This window comes from Meriones unguiculatus (assembly GCF_030254825.1).
Source record: "Meriones unguiculatus strain TT.TT164.6M chromosome Y unlocalized genomic scaffold, Bangor_MerUng_6.1 ChrY_unordered_Scaffold_32, whole genome shotgun sequence".
Lineage (NCBI taxonomy): Eukaryota > Metazoa > Chordata > Mammalia > Rodentia > Muridae > Meriones > Meriones unguiculatus.
In genome coordinates, this window is record NW_026843711.1 from 7,992,544 (window position 1) to 8,018,419 (window position 25,876).

The following is a 25,876-nucleotide window of genomic DNA, read 5'->3' on the forward strand; positions in this document are numbered from 1 at the left end:
ATTTCTGGTCTTACTTAATGTGAAAGCCAACATAGGCATTAAGTAAAGAGTGAAAATGGGTGATCAGCACATGCTTCTTCATGCTCCAGAAGGTAGTGTTGGAAAAGTTACATTTTAAACGTGTGAAATATTTTATACAACCCTTCAGTGGCTTCCCATTGCCCCGAACCTTGTCCTTGGGGCTGTGAACTTTCACAGCAGCCTCATGGAACAACTGGAAGTGTTTGCTCACCACATCAGGCCGTGAAACAAATGAACAATCTGGACACTGGATCTGCAACTCTTGGTCAGCCTCATCTTCATGGCAACGATGCAAATGATTTTTCAGAGAAGTAAGCACATCTGCTGAGTATTTGCACAGGCTACAGCAGTATGGCTTGCTTCAGTATCTCCTTTGCTTTCTGAAAAATTCCCCTGGAGAAACATCTGGCCAAGATGTATCATAAAAGTATCTCTCACTTGGGTCAAAGCCTTTAAGGCCCTTCAGCAATTCTTTTTTGCTTTTGTCAAGTCCAGTCTTCAGAAGCATGCTCTTTACCCATGGCCACATACTTCTGACCTTCTCCAGATTTTCCACAGGCACTTCAAACATTCTTAAAATATTCTGCCCTGCAATAAGAGAGCATTTGCTTAAGTCACAGCTCTCAGCCAGTACCTGCCTCCTTCAATCTCAGCTGGCCATGTCGTCAGCCCTCCATTCCACTCCCCACCCCCAGCTCAGTCACACACTGCCACCCCTGCTACAGTCCTTCCCGGGCTTTTAGTCACACAAAGGCCTTGCATCATAGTCTTCCCCTGTGGCTTCAGTTAACACCAGAGACTCCAGCCACAGTCCTTCCCAGTCTTCGGTTCACACCTGGGCCTAGAGACACAGTCCTCCCCATTCCTCCTTCACACAGAGGCCTGCCCTCATAGCCCTCCACAGTAGTTCCCTATCCTCCAGTCACCGTAGTGCCACCACAACTCTCCTCAGTCCTCCCCAGGCCCCCGACCCCACCCAGAACTCTGCAGTACTCCCCTGTCCTTCAGTCACACAGTGGACACCACAGCCCTCAACAGACCTCCCCAGGACTCAGGTCACACACAGCCCTGCATAGGCCTACCCAGACTCCAGTCTCAAACAGCCCTCCACAGTCCTCCCCTGTCCTCCATTAAACACAGGCCTGCAGTCATAATCCTCCACAGTCCTCCCCCAGCCTCAGGTCACCCACATGCCTCCAAATTCCTGCCCTGGCCTCTGGTCACACACAGCTCTCCACAGCCCTCCACAGCCCTCCACAGCCCTCCACAGCCCTCCACAGCCCTCCTCAGCCCTCCACAGCCCTCCCCCGCCCTCCTGTCACACACAGCACTCCACAGTCCTCCCCTGGCCTCAGGTCACACACAGCCCTCCACAGCCTTCCAAAGTCCTCCCCCAGCCTCCAGTCACAAGCAGCCCTCCACAGTCCTCCTAGGCCTCCATCAAAAACAGGCCTGCCTTCACAGTCCTTCACAGTCCTCCCCCAGCCTCAGGTCACCCACAGTACTCCAAAATCCTACCCCTTCAAAATCCTGTGCCTGCTTCCTGGTGATTTTAAAAAGCAGTCAAAACGTATGGGAATTTAAATGATGCAGGGCACAATTTTTTTTCTGGCCTGCTCAACAGGGTTTTTTTTTTTTTTTTTTTTTTTTTTTTTTTTTTTTTTTTTTTGTGTGTGTGTGTGTGTGTGTGTGTGTGTGTGAGTTGTGGGTTGTTTGTTTTTACTGCTGAATTCAATACTACTCTGACTAAGGCCTCTCGAGAGTCCATACAAATTTTAAGATGGGCTTTTTCTTTTTTTTCTTTTTTTATATTGTTTTATCAAATTTTATTACTTGTACATATCAAACTAATATCATACCATAACAGTATAATGCTAAAAGTGACATATTAATTACATGGAAATATTTGTTTTACTAAAAGGGGAATGCCAAACATGTGGAAGCATAGGCACATGAATTTTCCAAAGAGAGAAGCCCTGGAATTTCTGAGTGCTCTAGGAGGTAACCAAGATAAAAGGGTTGACTTCTAGAGTTTATTAATTCCTGGAACTTGACAAAAAGAGGAGCAACATTTTTATAAGTTCTAATATAGGAAACCCTTTCAAGAAGTGGAACAGAGTGGCCAATATAGGCAGGCACTGTCAGTATATAGATGAAAAGGGAAATTTTCTAGAATCAGAAAAACCTTAACTACTGCAAAAATCTGTACAAGGTGCGCTGATTTAAAACAAGACTGGATAGAATTAGTTTTTTTTTTTTTTTCATTAATAGTACAGGCAGGGTCCGCATTCCAGGAGCCATCTGTAAACACTAAATGTGCCTCTGATAATGGTTGAGGGGAAATAATTTTGGGGAAGATGAGAGTGTGGGTTTTAATAATTGTAGTAACTCATTAGCAGGATAAGGGTTATCAATTATCCCAAAAAAGGAAGAACAGACAATGGGACAAATATCAGTAGTTTGCATGAGCCATTCTAACAGATCTTTAGAATAGGGTAGTTTTATTTTATCATGTATTTTGCCAAAAACATTACAGCGTTGTTTGTGTCCCACAAGGATGAGTTCTGCAAACAAAGTAGTATAAAGAGCAACAACCTTAGTGGGAGAGGCAGAGAGATAGGTCCACAACAGGGTATTATGTTCCCAAAACACCCCAGTGTGAGTTTGGGATGAGGTACACAGGACCAAGAGAAGGGGTTCCTTAGAAGAAATAAAATGTAACTCCCTGATTTTGGATAGCTGTTTCCAAAACCTGAAGGTCCTCTGTCCCTGCTGGGGTTAATGAGCAAAGGAAAGAAGGGTTAGAGTCTCCCTTGAGAATATAAAAGAGAAGTTTCAGCTCCCTGTAGTGAGTTTAAGAAAAGATCTTATCTGATTGATATTTCCTAGGAGCTCCTGAAAATCATTGAAAGTCTTAAATGGCTAGTTTTTAACTGGATATTTTGTGTAGTAATTTTTTGACAATGGAGCTCAACTCCTAAATAAAAATATGTATCTTTTAATTGAATTTTATCTAGTTCAAGTTGTAAACCATAATCTATTTTTGTGAAAGGTTTGACAAGAAAGAAGCAACAGTGAGCTATCAGGTATAACTAAAAGGATATCATCCATATAACATACTATATAAATAGAAGGCCAAAATGTTCTAAAAGGATCTATAATTAGGGCTGCACACTTTTAACACAGAGTGGGACTATTAGCCATGCCTTGGGGAAAACTTTCCATTGGAAGCAAGGCATAGGCCCTTTGAAGTTTGTTACTGGCAGGCTGAAAGAAAAGCACTTTTACCCTGTGGATGCAGGGGGATGGTATAAAAGCAGTCTTTAAGATCCATACCTGTCTTATAAAAGTCAGCAGGGATGTCTACAGGGGTAGGCAGTCCTGGTTGTAAAGCACCCATGGTAAGCATAATTTCATTAACTTCTCTTAGGTCTTGCACTAACCTTCATTTGCCAGACTTTTTCTTAACATCAAAAAATAGGTTTGTTCCAAGGAGAAGTAGTAGGTCCAATGTGACCAGTGGCAACCTGTTCCTGTACTAATGCCATATATCCTGATAACTTTTCTGAGGATAAGGCCATTGGTTAATCACAGCTTCATCAGATTTCCAAGTGATTTTGTCTGCATGGAGTTGAAGGATGCCAACAACCATTAGGCTAAATTTGTCATGCCTACTCCTGCATGATCATGTTTTCAATTACCTGGATAGGTTCTTTTATTCCCTGCTAATGTTTTCATAAGCCTTGTCTGGGAAGGAGGGCCTGTTTTATTTTTAGCATTTGGTGGGTAGCAATTTCATTTGAACTACACCTAATGAGATTTAACTCGGGAAGAATATCCCAACCCCAGAGATTAACAGGTAGGCCAGGCACACACTTCATTTCTTATTTGTCCATGTGGGGACTTTAGAACTTTGCTTGAGATTGGACTTTCTTCCTATGACCCTGAAGTTGGATAAGGAAGCTGAAATGGGCCAGGAGGGAGGACATTGGTGTGTGTGTATGTGTGTGTGTGTGTGTGTAATTATGGTGGCATCAAAACTTTTTCTATCTAAGTTTAAATTAAGGAAGAGTTGATCCAGAGTAATAGTCTGAATCCAGTAAGCATGGAAGGAACCAAAATTATTGCTGCCTCTGGATTTTCAAAACTTTTTCTGGTTAAAATGAGTGAGGGGGAAGCAATAACAGTTGGGCAATTCTTTGTCCCTGGTAACTAGTTAAGGGACCAGTAGTGGAAGAAGCTAGAATCTTTATCTCTCCTGTATAATCATTGTAAATAACTCTGGGAGAGATATGTAGTCCCTGGAGAATTGAACTAGTGAGACCAAGAAGTAGTACAAAGGTGCCAGGAGGCAAAGGGCCAAAAAATACCCTATGCAACACCTGAATTCCCAAGTGTTAGGATACTGCTGGTGGATAAAGACAACTCCAACCCTGGGCTTCCAGCCTGTTGCTATGGGTAGGGAGGGATGGCCTGATTGTCTGGGAATGGGGGAAATATTTGAGATGCCTGAGCTTGAGGGGTTGAAGTTTGGGGGACAAACCCTGTATCCCCAGAGGGACCTCAATTAGAAGCCAGCTGGTGCTCAGTTTTATTGGCCTTGCAGTCCATGGCCAAATGTCATGGTTGTTTGCAAATAAAGCAAGCTTTAGGGAGGGTGCCCTGAGTTAGGCCCTGGAATGCAGCTCCAACAGCTATGCCAATAGAATGAGCTGAGCTGATGCCTTCCCAGTACCTGATATAAACAGAAATGTCTTTGCCTTCAGGGTATGGCCATCAGGGAGCTTGGCAGGGAGGTTTGGCAATTTTGAAAGCCAGACCTTTCATGAGATCACTCTCATTTTCATGTGAGCCCAGAATCCGTATGGACATGTCAGTAAGATGGCTGATGAAATTATTATAGAGCTCCTCTGGTTCTTGCTGGATTTTAGGTAGGGAGTTTGTTACAGCTCCCTTAGGGGGATGCTGTTTCCAAGCCTTGAGTCCTGCAGTTTATATTTGATAAAGAAGACCAGGAGGATACTTGACTTGTTGCTTTTTGGTGTCATAGGGGCTATTAGCTCATAATTTTTTCAAAGTCCAGTGTTTGGAATCTCTGCCAGGCACCTCGTTACACCATGAGGTTTCCTTGAAAAATTCATTAAAATCTGACTTCCAGAGGACAAAATCGCCCCCTGATAATACAGCAGGAATCAAAAATTACCCATCATTGGGTGTCAGCCACTTTTCACTAGGAGTTTCATTTATGGACAGTGTGAAGGGAACAACTGTCCCATATTGTGAAACTGCATTTTGTAGTTCTTTTATATATCTAAGCCCATTGCAGCAATACTGTTGTTCATATGTTTCATCCCTCTACCCAGCTGAGGTGGCAGAAATTTCATTTTCATCTGCAGGGGCCCCTTCACTGGAGGTAAGATTCTCCTCCTCATCCTCTCCTTCAACTACAGGGCCTGGGGTGGACTGGCCCTCATTGGCAGGGGGTAGGGCAGGAGCCTGTGCTCTTCTAGGAGTTACAGGAAAATCCTGCAGGGTATAAGGAACCTTGTTCTTTGTCTTTGGAGGGAGGGAGATAGCTTCAGTTAAGGGTTGGGTCAATTCAATGTCCAATTCCATCAGTTCTTCTTTTTTTATTTTTATATTTTTTTAATTAATTATACTTTATTCACTTTGTATCCCCTCATAAGCCCCTCTATCCTCCCCTCCCTATCCTACCCTCTCACCCCCTTCTTCACACATGCCCTTCCCCAAGTCCACTGAGAGGGAAGTTCCTCCTCTCTATCCTTCTGAACTTAGTCTATCAGAGCTCATTAGGAGTGACTGCATTGTCATCTTTTGAGGCCTGGTAAGACTTCTCTCCCCTCAGGGGGAGGTGATCAAAGACCAGGCCAATCAGATTATGTAAATGGCAGTCACTCTTCCCATAACTATGTAACCCAATTGGACAAGAAACTGCCATGGACTACATCTGTGCAGGGGTTCTAGGTTATCTCCATGCATGGTATTTGATAGGAGTATGATTCTCAGGGAAAACCCCTGTGATCAAATTTCTGGTTTTGTTGCTCTCCTTGTAGAGTTATTTTCCTCTCCAGATCTTACTATTTCCCCCTTCTTACATAAGATTCCAGGCACACTGCCCAAAGTTTGGCCATAAGTCTCAGCATCTGCTCTGATAGTCTGTAGAGAACAGCCTTTCAGAAGCCCTCTGTGGATGCTTTTTAGTTTGTTTCAGGTTTCTTCTTCTTCTGATGTCCTTCCTCTTTGCTTTTCAGGATACGGAGTTAGCATTTTAGTCAGGGTCCTCTCTCTTGTGTAGTTTCTTTAGATGTACAGAATTTTAAAGTTTCTTCCTAAATTACATGATGGAATACATGAGTATAGACGGTGTGTGTCTTTCTGCTTCTGGTACAGCTCACTCAGGATGATTGCAGATCCCACCATTTACCTGCAATTTTCATGATTTCCTTATTTTTCATTGCTGAGTAACACTCCATTGTGTAGATGTTCCACAAATTCTGCATCTGTTCTTCAGTTGAGGGGCACCTGGGATGTTTCTAGCTTCTGGCTATTACAAAGAAAGCTGCTAAAAATATGGTTGAGCAAATGTCCTTATGTGTAATTGATCCTCTTTTGGATATATGCCTAGGAGTGGTATGGCTGGTTCTTGAGGAAAGGCTATTCCTAGTTGTCTGAGAAAAAGACATATTCATTATCAGAGTGGTTGTACAAGTTTACATTCCAATCAGCAATGGAGGATGGTTTCCCTTTCTCCACAAACTCTCCAGCATGTGTTTTTGCTTGAGTTTTTCATCTTGGCCATTCTGATAAGTGTAAGGTGAAATATCATGGACTTTTTGATTTGCATTTCCCTGATGGCTAATGACATTGAGCATTTTTTTAAGTGTTTCTCTGCCATTCTATATTCCTTTGCAGAGAATTCTCTGTTGAGCTCTGTTCTCTAGTTTTCAATTGGATTACATGGTTTGCTCTTTTCAGCTTCTTTATTTCTTTATATATACTGTATATTATTGCTCTGTCAGAAAAAAAAAAAAGTTTGTGAATGTCTGACCTGAAGAATATCATTAATCAAAATCCAGTAATAAAATATCTGGACAGGCACCTTTTGTGGACCAGAAGAATCATAAATTTTTTAAAGACAATTTCCAACTTTCTGCCTAAGTCTTAAATCAATAGTGCCTTCTTGTGGAAACTAGTGGTAAATATTAGTAATTGAAACAAGCTAACTATGTCCTCTTTCTTAACCCTTACTGAAGGAGTCTGGTCTCCTAAACCCTTTCTCCTGGTGCCAAAAAGTAGAGCTTTTATAAGCCCCTTCCCAGGAAATTGGAAGGTCCTTCATATGCCCTTGACCAGAATGCAAACTCTCCAAGTTTCGCCAGACTTGGAGAGCCAACCAAAACCAAAAACCAAAGCAGAAAGCCAGCACACAAAAACAAAAAAACAAAGACAAAGAGAAAGAACAATGTCAGTACCTGCTTTTTAAACATTTACATATTTTTTTAGAACCTGTTTTTGTAATATTAAAACAAAGCATGCTCTTTAGGAGTGAAATCATAAAGCAGACTTTTAATTTTAAAAGAAAACCAGACTTTAAAATTTACCGGTGCAAACAATCAAATTTTATTATGGTTAATTTTATTTATTATTACTATTACTATTATTATTTTTATTACTATTAATATTTTTATTTTAATTGTTCTAATTTTCTTAATAACTGAACTTGTTTCCTTTGCAATTGCGCTTTCTCTTGAAGAACAGTAATATCTTCCTTCAGTGGTCCTGGATCTACTGCATATATGGCAGGGAAAGTCATGGCGGGGAGGGGGAGGGCAGAGGGCACAGGCAGCCCGTCTGAATTATGTGACTTGGCAGTTTCTTCCTCTGACTCTCTTTCATCCTCACTATCTAGCTCTTAAATTAATTTCTGCTCTCAAATTACGCAAATCTGTTTGGGCTCCTTTATCAACATTTGAAATAACCTTAGGAGTACTTTTTCTTTTTACTTACCTCTTTGGCTGCTCCATTTTCATTAAGCAATTCTTTAGCTTGTGAGATCAAAATTTTTCATTTTATCTGTCTCATGCCTAGGATCCAACACATCTCTAATTAGATTCCACAGAGGAACAGATATAACAGGTACCTTCTCTGGACCATTATTGGTGTAATACTCTTGCAATCATTTCCCTAAACTTTCCCATGTTTCCATATTTACATACCTTACACTAGGAAGAAGGGACATACTTCATTTACAAACTAAAGTGTATAAGGGCATTTCTCCCAATTCGTCTTGTTTATTTTAACTTTGACTTTAAAGTCCCATAAATAACTCCCTGCTACTGCTCTGCCCAATGATTGAGCTGCCTGCCTACCTTGTCTTCCTCTGTGCAATGGGCAGTATCTCAAAGTACTGTTTTTACTTAGGCATCTGGAGCTCCAAAAACCAGTGTTTCTCACTTTTGACCCTCTTTTTCAAGGTCCCTTTTTTGGGCACCAACTGACCCATCCCACAGGCTAGATGAACAGGATCCACCTGAAAGAGGGAAATTGAGAGACAGAGATGTGAAGAATTGAGGCAAGACAGATTCCTGATCAAGTCTCAATTTACTGAACGTGCAAACAACACTTATAAAGCAAAGGGTACAAGCAATTTTTTTTTCAAGGTAGCAACACATCTGTGCCACCTGGCAAGGCATGCAGAATTAACTCAAGGTTATACAAAGTTTGCTGTCTGGATCCCAAAGTTGAAGGGAGCTTGCTATCTACTTCTCAGTTTCAGAGAAGCCCACCTGTAGAGACTGACCACCAAGGTCAATCTCTGAGCAATAGAACTATTGATAAGACCAGCATCTGCCAAGGCCAGGAGGCAGAATTCCAATTACCAGACTCCTTCACCTTACTCCTCACATCTTGAGGGACTCCTTGAGACCCTGTAAAAATAAGCCATGATTACACCCATTATTCATCATTCTGACTTACCTCTTACTAATTTACTGCTGCAGAAGATTGCAAAACTGTTTTATGGTTTGAGATACCTCCTGCAAGATATCTCAATGTTTCCTTAAGATATCTCAAAGATGATCCAAGACTGAGGAGCTGATGTTCTCACCTAAATCTATCACCCATGACCTAGATTCCTAGTGTAGCTTTTGGTAACTTTTCCACTAATTGGCATTGGCTCCACTAGTTGCCTTTGGCTTCAGTAAATAGCTTTGTATACAGGCATGCCTGTAGTTCCCACCCTCAGGAAGGTACAAACAGGAGGATCACAGAAAGCTTGAGAAGAGCCTGGACTTCATGGCAGGATTTGGTTTCAAAAATGGGAAGAATTCAGGTGGGCGGTTGGTCAACTATCAAGGGAAATGTCTCAGCAATAGCTACTTGCCCCATCTGCACAAGACTCTGACCTCCACCAGCCCCTCCTCTTTCTACTTTCCTCTCTTTCTCCTTCTCCTTCTACACGCCCTCTCACACAAACACAGAAAGAGAGAGAGAAATCTAACTATTTATGTAAAAATTGCCTGTCGTTGTAGTTTTATCAAGCAAAGCATTTTGCAGGCAAATTCAGGTCACTGAAGTATAGTAGAATTAAGCTTCTCAGGATAAGGAAAGAAGTAACAAAAGTTAAAGGAAGTTAGAAGGGATTTCGTAGTCTTATAAAGTCTTCTGTATAAGATGAAATTTTCTGTAAATGGAAAATAAAATTAAGAGAAAGAATTAAGATTGAACTAACATTTCAAAGTTCCTTTCACCCTAGTCAGTTTGCATCCTGGAATAACTTCCTTTGTAAATAAAATGTTTTCAGTCAATTCTTTTAACTGGCCAAAGAAACTAGCAGGACTTCCATAATCATCAGTGAACTGCATATGGTACCAAAATTTGCTAACTAGAAATCTGAGGCTTCTTTTCCTAGGTGCTCATCCCAGAAGAGATCTATGTGGCTCCTTACCAAACCTACTTATGTGACTGGACCAGATGCTTGTCTATTCCATCTTCCAAGGCGACATCATTGTAAGTAACATGTTCTCTGCAAAACCATTTTGTCAAGCTGTCTAGCAACAAGGGTCCCCTTATTGTCTAGCCTGTCTTTGCAGGAATACAATCTGGCAAATGCAATCACGGCTGCAGTTGCTTACCCAGTGTTTGATCCAAACGATGAGGCCATCAAGAAGTATGTCATGGAGAAGAAAGCCATAACTCTATTAAGTGTCAACAGCAGCAGTCAACATTTTTACTTTAAGATTTCTTTTCAAAGCCAGATGCAATGGTGCACACCTGTAATGCCAGCACTTATGAAGGAAATGTCATGAGTATCTCTACGTGTTCAAGGACAGCCTGGTCTACAAAGTGAGTCCAGGACAACCAGAGACACTCTCTTTCAAAAGACAAACAAAAAAGTTTTTTTTCTGTGTGTTTTAAATTTTTTTTATTAATTTTTATTACATTATTTTTTCACTTAGTATCCCAGCTCTGGGCCCCTCCATCATCTCCTCCCAATATCTCTCTCCTTTCCTCTTCTCTCCCTATGCCCCACCCCTAGTCTACTGTTAGGGGAGATCCTCATAACCTTCTATCTGATCCTAGCCTAGCAGTTGTCATTATTAGTGGATGCATTGTCTTCCTCTGTGTCCTGGCAAGGCTGCACTCACCCCCAACCCCCTCAGTGGCAATGATCAGAGAGGCTGCCCATGAGTTCACATTAGAGAGAATCCCTGTATTGCATACTAGTGAAAACACTTGGAGACTGAGTCTATGGCCTACATCTGAGCAGGGGGTTTAGGTCCTCTTTGTGCATGGGACCTCAGAGCCCACAGGTAGGGAAAGGATCTTCCCAAACCTGTATCTGACAGAGGGAGGTGCTTTCTCAGGCAATTAGGACTAGTCCTTCCTCAAAATCCAGCTATACCACTCCTAGGCATATAACCCTTTATTTTTATTTTTAGTGGTGTTATGTGTGCATGTGTGTGTGCATGCCTGCATGAGTTTGTGTGTGTATATGAGTACAGATAGTCACAGAAGCCAGAGGTATAAAATCCAAAAGTGGTATAACTCCCAGAAGTTCCAATATTCATACCAGGAGCTGAACTAGCTTCCTACTTCACACTAATACCAACATTTAACCAGTGAGCCAGCTGTCAAGTGTCATCTACATTTCAATTTTTCAGTCATATGCCATTTAATTTTTTTGTCAAAACCTGTTCATTCAGCACTGCCTACTGAACAGAAAGACCCAAGCATGTCACAAACCTTCCCATGTCACAGCTACTGTGAAAACAAAGAAAGAGAGAAACTAAAATATTTAACAACAACAACAACAACAAAAGGTTCAATATGTACAGCCAAGGTCTAGATCCTCTCCTGCATACAATTGTTGAATGACCTGAAGGGATACAGAAGACATGGTTTCTATGACATATTTATGAAATCAAGTAATCCCCATCTATGATTGCCTTCAATCAGCCACAGTTGATTTGGAAGATTGTTGGCAAGTCAAATGAATACTGACTTTAACTTCTGTGAATATAGAGACAAGCCGTGTTTGGATCAAATGTTAGAAGTGTTAAGAGTGGGGACCTAGAGGTGCTGTCCCAACAACCAGAGGAAATTAGCTCTAGCCTATAAGCTTGTATTCTGCTATGCACAGGGTGTGCTTGGGTTTCACATGATTATAAAATATTGTACACTGTTATATAAAATATACACACTTGCCTTATAAAGCTCACATAGCAGGTGATACTGTTACAGTGAAAAGAAGTGGTGTTACTCACTTCTTCCCTCACCTGAATAGTGTTATATCAGCCCCAACAGGAGTGTGTTAAACTTTCAGAATCCATTCTCAACATCGTTTCTCCAACTAGATATGCTTCTGTTTTACCTCTGTTTTACTCTTGTGGTATTTTTCCTCAGTTTGAATGCTTTCCAAGCTCTCTTGCCCTCCATCAATGCCCACAGTGTCCCATTTCTTAAAGAATATTCTCAGAACATTCTAAACCCACTCCACCCTTTCAGAACAGTAGCACATTTTTCAGATTTTATATGAAGACAGCTGGCATTTTCAGGTCCTTACATGTTTGGTGGGTTCCTCCTTTTCCCAGGGTGCAGCAGAATTTATTGGGAAATTTCTACACACAGAACAGTCCTTAAAAGCTTTTGTTTGCCAAGTTGTCTCAGACTTCCCTAGTGAGCAACTGATCTCCCTATGAAGGGCTCTATGGAATAGTTGTCATTGCTCCCCTTAGGATTCCATGGACTCCTATGGGGTACACAGAACATCCTGGATTTACTCATGTTGAATGAGATGTTTGTGTGTGTGTGTTTGTGTGTGTGTGTGTGTGTGAGTGTGAGTGTGCTCATCCTGATTAGGTATGTTCACATGCATGTGTATATGTGTGCTCATATGCACATGCAAATGCCTTCTGTATAGCAGGTTCTTTCTAGGTCCTTTATAAGTAGCATCACATTTAAAACTCACCACAGTTGTCTGGGTTTAGTGCTATTGTGATACTCATTCCACAGGTCAGTAACCAGAGGCTACTATCACTTATGTGCCTCAGAGTTGGTAGGCCCAACATTTAATCATGAACAGAGTATTTTATATGAGTTTTATGGGTCATGCCCAACTGTCACTACCTCTCCATCTCTTTCTCCCACAGAATAGTTCTCTAATCTCAAAAGAGAGCATCTTCACCTTCTCCTTTCTCATAACAGGTACTCTGAAACAGAGTGAGAACCCGAACTGATGCAGAGGCCATGGAGGGTTGCTGCTTCCTGTCTTGCTTCATATGGCTTGCTCAGTCTGCTTCCTTATAGAACCAAGAACCACCAGCCCATGGATGGCACTACCACAGATAGACTGAGCCCTGCCCCATCCATCACTAAATAAGAAAATGCCCTAAAGGCAGTACTACACCCTGATCTTATGGAGGAATTTCCTTAATTGAGACAGGCACCTCCTCACATGACATAACTTGTCAAGTTGAGATAAAATAGCTACCACAGTTAGGACAAGGTTTATTCACGGCACAGGCCCACCTTATCAGCCACATGTATGGATGCCCAAGTGTTTCATATGAGCAACTGGAGACCTTTATGTGGATGGAAACTATTAGTACATCATAGTCCCTTGCTTCTGCAGCTCCTTGGTCTGGCCAAAGGGGAAAGAGGGAAGTGTAATCTTTTAGCAGGAAACCATCTTTCCTAACTCTGAGAGGATATAAAAATGTAGGGTATGGACACTGTAGCTGTTTTGTAGCTGAAAAGAGTCTTTGTAATGATAGAAATTCTGGGTCTAATGAAAAGGTCATAGGGCTGGCCATGTTTGCTGAGTACTGGGAATAAGGTATGTGCCACCACCCCTGACTGCTGTCTGCATTCTTGAAGAGACTTGGAAAATAGAGAGTTAAAAGATCATTTGGTAACAGCCTAAAACCATGTGATTTTTCTGGGAAGGTTGAGATATAGGGAGAAAAAAAAAAAAAAAACTGGGTCAGTGAGAGAAAGTGGGCATAGAGTTTATTTAGGATGACCATGACTAGTCCCATTGCCAGGGTTGTTGCAACAAAATGAACTAGAAGTAGCAGCAGGGGACTACAGAGCATCAAGAGAAGGGATCAAGAGAAAATAGAGGACTATTGTAGAGAAGTATATCCAGCCTGGTGTGGAAAGGATAATGGTCTCCTTTAGCCACTTTCTTCACAGCATCTACAAGGTCACTTGCAGATGTATCAGGAACAAATGGAGCTGTTATGAGGTAAGAGATATTGGGAGAGATTATATGGAACATCTGAGTACAGGGTAAAGTTCAGTAAGTAAAATATTTAACAGATAGAATAATAATATAAGTATGAGGCTAGTAAGGATGAGAAAGTGATTGAGGGGAGAAAGTTTCCAAAAACTCAGAAATGTTTCTGCCTTCCTCTAATCTAGTTGCTGGGAAAAAAAATCTGTACAGAAACCAAAAAGCACATATTAAATTTCCAGGTCCACTGATCTCTATCACTATTCAACTCTGCCTTTGTAATAAAAAAAATTGACCTCAGACACCATGTAAAATAAATTTCTAAGACTGTGTTCCATAACACACTTTATTTTTTGGCAGTGGTAAAACCAATTTTAATTCACAGCAGACACTCTGTAGAGAGATAACAACAGTAACAACAAAAAAGCCAGACAAGGTCTCAGAATTGACAAGAGTTTAGCCAGAGTCAAAACAGATTCAAAACTTCCTGAATGCATGTTACAGAAATTACATGCTAATGTTAGAGTTTAAAAAAAAAATCCATAAAGCACCTGAGCTATGGTGGCACAGGCCTGTAATCCCAGCACTCTGGAGTCAGAGGTGGATCTCTGAGTGGGAGGCCAGCCTGGTCTACAAAGTGTGTTCCAGACCTAGCCATGGCTAAACAGAGAAGCCCTGTCTCTGGAAAAAAATAACAAAGAAAAATCCATCTAGCAACACTGTACTGCTTTCTGGAGCCCCTTTCTGTGGGTGCTTTACCTGAAGGAAAGAAGTTCCTCTTTTACACATCAAACGGCAATACTCCCAATGGAGGTAATTAGATCTCCTGGTCAAAGAAATACCCTTGGGAAGAATGGGCTCATTTTGTACCATGCTAATGAAATAAATGTAATAGGAGATTGGTGATCCAGGGAGATATTGAAAACCAATTATGAAACCAACTTTCCTCTTGTTCTCTCTATCTCTTTCTCTCTTCTAAGCCTTCCCTAACCTTAGCCATGCTGTGCCTTACAATCCCAGTATAAAGCACCATTTTCCCCTTCAGGGCAGTACAGCAACTCCCTTGCTGGAAGACAAGCAATTCGAGTCCTCTTCAATTAGTAGGACAACTTCAGACAATGAGAGGAGGGATTTCTCCAATTGGTAATGCCAATCTCCAATCTCTCAACATCCTTCTCAGTTTTCAGGGAAAGGTCAGAGTAATGCTTATTGGAGAGAATGAAAGAGGTGATACCTGTCCCAGCACCAGCAGCTCAGAGTCCAAGGAGCACAGTTAGTGTAACAGCAATTATGGCCTCTATTTTGTTCTGAGCAGTGCATGGTCATTTAAGGTGTCACAAAACTGGCAAAAACTTCCCAAGAATAATAAGTTATGTGGGGAATTAATGGGACAATGGCACAGAATGTCATAGTATTGCTTTTGAGGTGAGGGGTATATATATATATATATATACAGGGAGTAATGCCATCACTGCAATTCCATCAGCTATTGTCACCTGGGAGGATATAATTGGGAAAGTGGCTTGACTATGTAATGGTTCCATTACAATGATGTCTGTATCTGAGGAATACAATTCCCTATGCATAACCCAAGGCCAGAAACAGAATGCAGTGTCAATCTAGCCTCAGCTTATTGTGACCATCTGCATTTAGAATGGTCAGAGGAGTAGATTTCCTCAGTGACAGCAATGCCTTCATAAAAGGGAGGAGATGCTTCATAAAAGCCAACGGAACTCAGTAAGCTCATGAATGTATGAATCAGGGCTAAAAACTTATGATTAACAAGGTCTAAAATTATATAGTATGTATCAATCCCATCTTCATATAAGGGGGGGATAGGCTTATCAGCAAAGGAAGGAATCAGGAGTTGGGGAGGCAGGGACAGTTTCTTTAGGCTCTGTCTGTGTGGGAAAATCATTTTTCCTGGGTTCTATCTATGTGGGTGGGGAGAGGACAGGATTGGGTCCAATAGCTACAGGTGGAATACCTGATTCTTTCCTTAGGGTGAGGTAAATGATAACTCCTGGAGCATTCTTGGCACACCAGTACTATAGGTGTAGGCCCCAAGTCAGGCCCCTATGCCAAAGAAGTGATTTTTTTTTCCTTTAGAAGTGAAAGACAGATCTAAGATGGGGACCTGGAGCTGTTGCCACTCCAGCACCATCTTAGCCTGTCACAGGCATTTGTCAAATCATAATGTGATTTCCAGGAGGCAATAGCAATCTTAGATGTATTAGTTATCAAAATGCAATCATCACTATTAAGGTGTCCCCAGCTTCTTGTGGCAATTACAGCTTAGGGTACATATCCCCAGGAGGTACAGTAAAAGGCTCCTGCACCTCCACTTCCCGTAATCCTCTTATAATCTGGGCAGGCATAAATCCCATTTACATGTTCCCATTGGTAACAGGTGAAGAGTGACTCAGGGGCAAGAAAGGACATGTTAGGGTACCACTCAGTATCCAAAGTGACTTATGATTTTACATAATATACATCACCAATTGTTCAAGAAACTTTCCAAGTATATTTATAGGGTTGGTGGACATTGTTCTTCTGGTCCTTAATCACCTTCTGGCCTTGCATTATCACTCCCAGGAATAGTATCCAAAGTGGTTCCATCTGTACAAAAAAAAAAAAAAAAAAAAAAAAAAAAAAAAAAAAGAAGAAGTAGGATATCAGTACGGCTCGCCTCCCTGGATGTCTGGAGTCCATGGTTGTTCTCAGGTTAGTTTTATTTTTTCTGCTGTTTAGAGGAGGGCCTTCTATTTGTCTTATTAGCCCTTCTGGCAGCCATCTGGCTGCTCCTTCCTTGGTGTCAAACAGGCACACTGATCCTTAACCCCAGATGTGTCTGTACCATTCAGTTTGTATGTGAGGGGGTCTTTCCACATGACTGTGACATAATTTAAGATATTTAAGATTGCCAAATTCAGGTAAGTGAGTAACATCCATCTGCCACATGTCTTTTGGGAAGAGGCCTCTGGGATTAACTCCCAAATGGGAAGTGGGCAGAACAGTGACACTAGGGGGACATTGTTTGACAATTTGGCAGGCCTGCTCCCTGGTGGTTTTAAAAAGCAGTCAAAACAAATGGGAATTTAAATGATGTAGGGCACATTTTTTTTTTTTTTTTTCTGGCCTGCTCAACAGGGTATACTGAAATGGAGAATGCCAAACTTGTGGCAGCATAGGCACATGAATTTCCGAAAGACAGAAGACCTGGAAGGTCTTAATGCTCGAGGAGTTGACCAAGATAAAATGGTTGACTTATAGAGTTCATTAACTCCTGGAACTTGACAAAAAGATGAACAACATTTTAGAAGGTCTAATATAGGGAACCCTTTCAAGAAGTGGAACAGAATGGCCAATATAGGCAGGCACTGTCAGTATGTAGTTGAAAAGGGAAATTTACTAAAATATGAAAATAAAAATTTGATTTGCATTGTATTTTTCTTTTAATTTATTTCATGTTTTTATCTGTTACATTTCATTAACTCTGTATCCCAGCCCTGTCCCAATCCCTAAATTCCCTCCCAGTTCCTCCCTCCCTCCCTCATCTCCACCGTGTCCCTTTCCAAGTCCACTGATGGGGGGACCTCCTCCCTATTCATCTGATCCTGTTTTATCAGGTATCTTCAGGACTGGCTGCAAAGCTGTCCTCTGTGGCCTAACAGGACTGCTCCTCCCTTCGGGGGTGGGGAGACCAAAGAGCCAGTCATTGAGTTCCTGTTAGAAATAGTCCTTGTTCCCCTCACTTTGGGAAACCAATGGTTACTGAGCTACCACAGGCTACATCTGAGTGGAGGTTCTAGGTTATATCCATACATGGTCCTTAGTTGAATGTCAGTCTCAGAAAACACCCTGTGCCCAGATATATTTGGTCCTTGTGGAGCTCCTATCCTTTCCCCATCAGACTAACTCCCCTTCTTTCTTATGATTCCCTGTACTCTGCCACAGGTTTGGTCATGAGTCTTTGCTTTGAAAACACTGCTACATAGAGTCTTTCAGATGCGCTCAGTAGACTCCTGTCATATGTTCAATGCACATCCCATCTGTCTTTCTAAATGAGGATTGATCATCTTACCCCATGTCTGTTCAATTGATTATCATTTTTATGTGTATAGATTTCATTATGTTTATCATATCTTATAGGTCTATATAAGTGAGTATATCCCATGTTTGTCTTTCTCCTTCTGGGATATTTCAATCAGAATGATCTTTTCTAGATCCCACCATTTGCCTGCAAATTTCATGATTTCCTCCTGTTTTTGATTGCTGAGTAGTATACCTTTGTGTAAAAATACCACAATTTCTGTACCCATTCCTCCATTGATGGACATCTGGGTTGTTTCCAGGTTCTGGCTATTACAAATAGAGCTGCTATAAACATGGTTGAGCAAGTGTCCTTTTTGTGTACTTGAACAAACTTTGGGTATATACCTAGCAGTGGTATAGCTGGGTCTTGAGGAAGCAGTTTTCCTAATTGTCTTAGAAAGGGTCACATAGCTTTCCAGAGTGGTTGTACCAGTTTACATTCCCACCAGCAGTGGAGGAAGGTTCCCCTTTCTCCACAACCTCTCCAGCATGTGTTTTTGCTTGAGTTTTTCATCTTGGCCATTCTGATGGGTGTAAGTTGATATCTCAGGGTTGTTTTGATTTGCATTTCCCTGCTGGCTAATGAGGATGAGCATTTCTTTAAGTGTTTCTCTGCCATTCGATATCCCTCCTTTGAGAATTCTGTGTTTAGCTCTGTTCCCCATTTTTTAATTGGATTACTTGGTTTGCTGCTTTTCAGCTTCTTTAGTTCTTTGTATATACTGGATATTAGTCCTCTGTCACATAAAGGGTTAGTGAAGATTCTTTCCCAATCTGTAGGCAGTCTTTTTGTTTTGATGATGGTGTCCTTTGCTTTACACAAGCTTTTCAGTTTCATGAGGTCCCATTTATTGATTGTTGCTCTTAGAGCCTGTGCTGTTGGTGTTCTGTTCAGGAAGTTTTCCCATGTACCAATGAGTTCTAGGGTATTTCCCACTTTTTTTCAAGCCGATTTAATGTGTCTGGTTTTATGTTGAGGTCCTTGATCCACTTTGACTTTAGTTTTGTGCAGGGTGATATATATGGATCTATTTTCATTTTTCTGCATGTAGACATCCAGTTGGTCCAGCACCATTTGTTGTAGATGCTGTCTTTTTTCCATTGAATGGATTTAGATTCTTTGTCAAATATCGAGTATTCATAGGTGTTTGGGCTTATTTCTGGGTCTTCTATGCAGTTCCATTGATCCGCCTTTCTGTTTCTATGCCAATACCATGCAGTTGTTATTACTGTTGCCCTGTAGTACAGCTTGAGATCAGGGATGGAGATACCTCCCGATGATCTGTTGTTGTACAGGATTGTTTTGGAGATTCTGGGTTTTTTGTTTCTCCATATGAAGCTGAGAATCTTTTTTTCAAGGTCTATAAAGAATTGAGTTGGTATTTTGATGGGAATTTCATTGAATCTGTAGATTGCTTTTGGCAGGATGGCCATTTTCACAATGTTAATCCTACCAATCCATGAGCACGGGATATCTTTCCATCTTCTGATATCTTCTTCGATTTCTTTCTTCAGAGACTTGAAGTTTTTCTCAAACAGGTCTTTCACTTGCTTGGTTAGAGTCATACCAAGGTACTTTATGTTATTAGTGGCTATTGTGAAGGATGTTGTTTCCCTAATTTCTTTCTCATCCTTTTTGTCTTTGGTATATAGGAGGGCTTCTGATTTTTTTGAGTTGATTTTGTATCCTGCCACTTTGATGAAGGTGTTTATCAGCTGAAGGAGATCTCTAGTTTACTTTTTTGGGTTGCTCATGTATACTATCATATCATCTGCAAATAGTGACACTTTGACCTCTTCCTTTCCGATTTGTATCCTCTTGATCTCCTTTAGTTGTCTTATTGCTGTGGCTAGGACTTCAAGTACTATGTTGAAGAGATATGGGGACAATGGGCAGCCTTGTCTTGTCCCTGATTTCAGTGGGATTGATTTAAGTTTCTCTCCATTGAGTTTGATGTTAGCTATAGGCTTGCTGTATATTGCCTTTACTATCTTTAGATATGTGCCTTGTATCCCTGATCTCTCCAAGACTTTAAACATGAATGGGTGTTGGACTTTGTGTTGGACTTTGTGAAATGCTTTTTCGGCATCTAAGAAGATGATCATGTGGCTTTTCTCCTTCAGTTTGTTTATGTAGTAGAGTACATTGATGGATTTCCATATGTTGAACCACCCTTGCATGCCTGGGATGAAGCCTACTTGGTCATGGTGGATGATATCTTTGATATGTTCTTGGATTCCGTTTGCAAGTATTTTATTGAGTATTTTTGTGTCAATGTTCATAAGAGAGATAGGCCTGAAGTTCTCTTTTTTTGTTGGGTCTTTGTGTGGTTTAGGTATCAAGGTGATTGTAGCTTCATAGAATGAATTTGGTAGTGTTCCTTCTGTTTCTATTTTGTGGAATAGCTTGAGGAGAATTGGAGGTAGCACTTCTTTGAAGGTCTTGTAGAATTCTGTGCTGAAGCCATCTCGTCCAGGGCTATTTTTGGAGGGGAGACTGTTAAGGACTGCTTCGATTTCCTTGGGAGACATAGGGCTATTCAGTCTTTCTACCTGATCTTGACTTAGTTTTGGTAGATGGAATCTTTCAAGAAAATTATCCATTTCATTTAGATTCTCAAATTTTGTGGCATATAGGCTTTTGTAGTATGACCTAATAATTGTTTGGATTTCCTCAGTGTCTGTGGTTATGTCCCCATTTTCATTTCTGATTTTGCTGATCTGGATAGTTTTTCTCTGCTTTTTAGTTAGTTTGGCTAAGGGCTTGTCTATCTTGTTGATTTTCTCAAAGAACCAGCTTTTTGTTTCATTGATTCTTTGGATAGTTATATTTGTTTCTAATTGATTGATTTCAGCCCTTAGTTGGATTATTTCCAGCCATCTGCTCCTCTTGGGTGTATCTGCTTCTTTTTTTTTCTAGGTTTTTCAGTTGGGCCATTAAGTTGTTTGTATGTGATGTTACGAATTTCTTCTTGCAGGTACTTAGTGCTATAAATTTTCCTCTGAGCACTGCTTTCAATGTTTCCCATAAATTTGGGTATGTTGTGCCTTACTTTTCATTGAATTCTAGGAAGTCTTTAATTTCTTTTTTTGTTTCTTCCTTAACCCAGCTGTCATTGAGTAGTAAGTTGTTCAGTTTCCATGTTTCTTTTTGTTGTTTCTGATTTTGTTGATGTCTAGCTTTAGTCCATGGTGGTCAGATAGTATACAACGGATTATTTCAATCATTTTGTATCTGTTGAGGCTTGCTTTATGACCCACTATATGGTCTATTTTGGAAAAGGTTCCATGCAGTGCTGAAAAGAAGATGTACTCTTTTGAGTTTGGGTGAAATAATCTGTAGACATCTATTAGGTCCATTTGATTTAGGGATTCTGTGAGTGCTTTTATTTTCCTATTTGGTGTCTGTCTAGTTGATCTGTCCCTTGGTGAGAGTGGAGTGTTGAAGTCTCCCACTATTAAGGTATTAGGATCAATGTATGATTTAAGCTTTAATAATGTTTCATTTACGAATGTCGGTGCTCTTGAATTTGGGGCATAGATATTCAAGATTGTGATGTCCTCTTGGTCGATTTTTCCTTTGATGAGAATATAGTCACCCTCCTTATCTTTTTTGATTAACTTGGGTTGAAAGTCTATTTTATTAGATATTACGATGGCTACTCCAGCTTGTTTTCTGGAACCATTTGCTTGCAAAACAGTTTTCCAGCCCTTTACTCTGAGGTAGTGTTTATCTTTGTTGCATAGGTGTATTTCTTGGATGCAACAGAATGTTGGATCCTGTTTCCTTAACCATTCTGTTAGCCTGTGTCTTTTTATTGGTGAGTTGAGTCCATTGATATTGATAGATAATAGTGACCAATACATGTTAGTTCCTTTTGTAGTGGAGTCGGTGATCTAACCCTGTTTCATTGCTTGTTTTCTTTTCATTTTTGTTGGGATATTATCTGTATGCCCTGTTTTCTTGGGTGAATTTGTTTTCATCCGATTGGAGTTTTCCTTCTAGTATCTTCTGTAGGGTTGGTTTGCTGTGTAGATATTGTGTAAATTTAGTTTTGTCATGGAATATTTTGTTTTCTCCATCTATGTTGATTGAAAGCTTTGCAGAGTATAGTAGTCTGGGTTGACATTTGTGATCTCTTAGAGTCTCCATGATACTTGCCCAGGCCCTTCTGGTTTTCATAGTTTCTGATGAGAAGTCCGGTGTGGTTCTGATAGGTCTACCTTTATATGTTACTTGGCCTTTTTCCCTTGCTGCTTTTAATATCTTTTCTTTGTTCTGTAGATTTAGTGTTTTGACTATGATGTGACGTGATGTGTTTCTTTTCTGGTCTAGTCTACTTGGAGTTCTGTAGGCCTCTTGTATATTTATGGATATCTCTTTCTTTAAGTTGGGAAAATTTTCTTCTATGATTTTCTTGAAAATATTTTCTGGACCTTGGAGCCTGGAGTCTTCTTTTTCATGAATTCCTATTATTCTTAGATTTTGTCTTTTCATAGCATCCTTGATTTCTTGGATATTTTGTGATTGGAACTTTTCTGATTTTACTTTTTCTTTGAGAGAAATATCCATTTGTGCAAGTGTGTCTTCAGCTCCAGAGATTCTCTCTTCCATCTCTTGTATTCTGTTGGTGACGCTTAATTTTGTGTTTCTTGATCTTTTCTCCAAGTTCTCCAGCTAAAGGGTTTTCTCATTTTGTGTTTTATTTATTGATTCTAATTCTGTTTTCATGCCTTGCACCATTTTTTTCATGTGTTTGAATTTGGATTCCTGTCTCTCTACGATGGCCTCTATTTCTTTTTTCACTTCCTTTTTATATGCCAGTACTTTTTCCTCTACTTGAGTATCTATTTGTTTGTCTATGTTTGCCTGTATTTCTTTAAGGATATTGTCTATTTCTTCTTTCTTTGCCTCCAATTGACTAGCCATCTCTTTGAAAGACTTGTTCATTTCCTCCTTATGAGCCTCAAATAATTGGGCAACCATGTCTTTAAAATCATTTTCCTGTGCTTCTGCTGAATTGGAGTATACATCAATTTTTGGGTTTGCTGGTGAAGTCATGATGTCCTGATTTATGTTGGAAGTGTTCTTTCGCCTACCCCTGGCCATTGGCTTATCTGAAACCTTTCCTGTTTGTTTTTGGATTCTGCAGATCAGACTGGTGCTGTCTCTCTCTGGCATCTGGAGAGTTCTTCAGGAAGCTGAGAACTCTCAGCGTGTGCTGAGGACTAGATGTACCTGTGGGAGGAAAGTACGCAGGTACAAAAGGGCAAATGCAAGCGTGTGTGGCGTGCAAGTGTGGGTGTCTGTGTGTGTGTGAGTGTGTGTGTGTGTGGGCATGTGTGTCTTGAGGAACAGAGTGGCCAATATATGCAGGCACTGTCTGTATATAGATGAAAAGGGAAATTTACTAAAATCTGAAAAATTTTAACTCCTGCAAAATGCTCTATAATTGGTGTTGATTTAAAAGGAGATTGAATAGAATTAATTTTTTTCATTAATAGTATAGGCAGGGACCCAATTATAGGAGCCATCTGTAAACACTAAATGTGCCTCTGATAATGGTTAAGGGGAAGTAATTTTGGAGAAGATGAGAGTGTGGCTTTTAATAATTGAAGTAACTCATTAGTAGGATAATGGTTATCAATTATCCCAGAAAAGTAAGAACAGACAATGGGCCAAATATCGGTAGTTTGCATCAGCTATTCTAACTGACCTTTAGAATAGGGCAGTATTATTTTATCATGAACTTTGCCAAAAAATTGACAGCTTTGTCTGTGTCCCACAAGGATGAGTTCTGCAACCAAAGGAGTATTAGGGGCAAGAACCTTAGTGGGAGAGGTGGAGAGATGAGTCCACAACAGAAGATTATGTTGCCAAAACACCCCAGTGTGCTTATGGGATGAGGAACATAAGACAAAGAGAAGGGGTTCCTTAGAGGAAATAAAATGTACCTAGCTTGTTTTGGATAGTTGTTTCCAAAGCCTGAAGGGCTTCTGTTGCCACTGGGGTTAAGGAGCGAAGAAAATAAGGGTTAGAATCTTTCTTGAGAATATAAAAAAGAAGTTTAAGCTCCCTGTAGTGAGTTTAAGAAAAGGTCTTATCTGATTGATATTTCCTAGGAGCTTTTGGAAATCATTGAAAGTCTTAAATGGCTAGTTTTTAATTGGATCATTTGTGTAGTAATTTTTTGACAATGGAGCTCAACTCCTAAATAAAAATATATCTCTTTTAATTGAATTTTATTTAGTGCAATTTGTAAACCATAATCTATTATTTTTTTGTGAAAATTTTTACAAGAATGAAAAGTGGTTAATACCCTAGAACTCATTGGTACAGGAGGCAACTTCCTGAACAGAACAGCAACAGCACAGGCTCTAAGAGCAACAATCAATAAATGGGACCTCATGAAACTGAAATGCTTCTGCAAAACAAAGGACACCATCATTAAACAAAGCGACCGCCTACAGATTGGGAAAGAATCTTCACCAACCCTTTATCTGACAGAGGACTCATATGCAGTATATATAAAGAACTAAAGAAGCTGAAAAGCAGCAAACCAAGTAATCCACTTAAAAAATGGGGAACAGAGCTAAACAGAGAATTCTCTGTAGAGGAATACTGAATGACAGAGAAGCACTTAAAGAAATGCTCAACCTCACTAGCCATTAGGGAAATGCAAATCAAAACAACCCTGAGATTTTACCTTATACCCATAAGAATGGCCAAGATCAAAAACTCAAGTGACAACACATGCTGGAGAGGTTGTGGAGAAAGGGGAATCCTTCTCCACTGTTGGTGGGAATGTAAACTTGTATAACCACTGTGGAAATCAATCTGGTGCTTTCTCAGACAACTAGGAATAATGCTTCCTCAAGATCCAGCCATACCACTCCTGGGCATATATCCAAAAGAGGTTCAAGTACACAAAAAGGATTTGATTGTAGGTATTGTTGAAATTTGTTTTTGTCATTGAATATCTTGTTTTCTCCATCTATGAGGACTGAGAGCTTTGCGGGGTATAGTAGCCTTGGCTGACATCTGTGTTCTCTTAGGGTCTGCATGATATTTGTCCAGGCCCTTCTGGCTTTCATAGTCTCTGTTGAAAAGTCAGGTGTGATTCTAATGGGTTTGCCATTATATGTTACTTGGCCTTTTTCCCTTGCAGCTTTTAGTATTTTTTTCTTTGTTCTGTATACTTACTGTTTTGATTATTATGTAGAAGGAGGATTTTCTTTTCTGGTCAAATTTGTTGGGTGTTCTGTAGGCCTCATGTATTCTAATTGGCCTCTCCTTTAGCTTGGGGAAATTTTCTTCAATGATTTTGTTGAAAATATTTTCTGGGCCTTGGAGAAGGGAGTCTTCTTTTTCCACTATACCTATTATTCTTAGGTTTTGTCTTTTCATATTGTCTTGCATTTCTTGGACGGTCTTTGTCAGGAATTTTTCGGATTTAACATTTTCTTTGACAGATACATCGATTTCTTCCATTGTATCTTCTACACCTGAGATTCGTTCTTCCATCTCTCATATTTTTTTAAAACCTGTTTGGTAATATTAAAACAAAGCATGCTCTTTAGGAGTGAAATCATAGGGCACATTTATAATTTTAAAAGTAAACCAGACTTTAAAATTCACCAGTGCAAACAATCCGATTTTACTTTGGTTATTATTATTTAGTATTACTGTTATTATTATTATTATTACTATTGATTTTATTTAATTTTTGTAATTCTCTTAATAACTGTATTTGTTTCCCTTCTAATTGGATTTTCTCTTAAAAACAGTAATATCTTCCTGCAGTGGTCCTGTATCTCCTGCACATGTGGCAGGGAAATCCATGGGGGAGAGGGGGTGGGCAGAGGGCAAGGTAGCCAATCTGAATTATGAGACTTGGCAGTTTCTTTCTCTGACTCCCTTTCATCCTCACTATCTAGCTCTTAAATTATTTTTGGCTCTCAAATTACACAAATCCTTTTGGGCTCCTATATAAACCTTTGAAA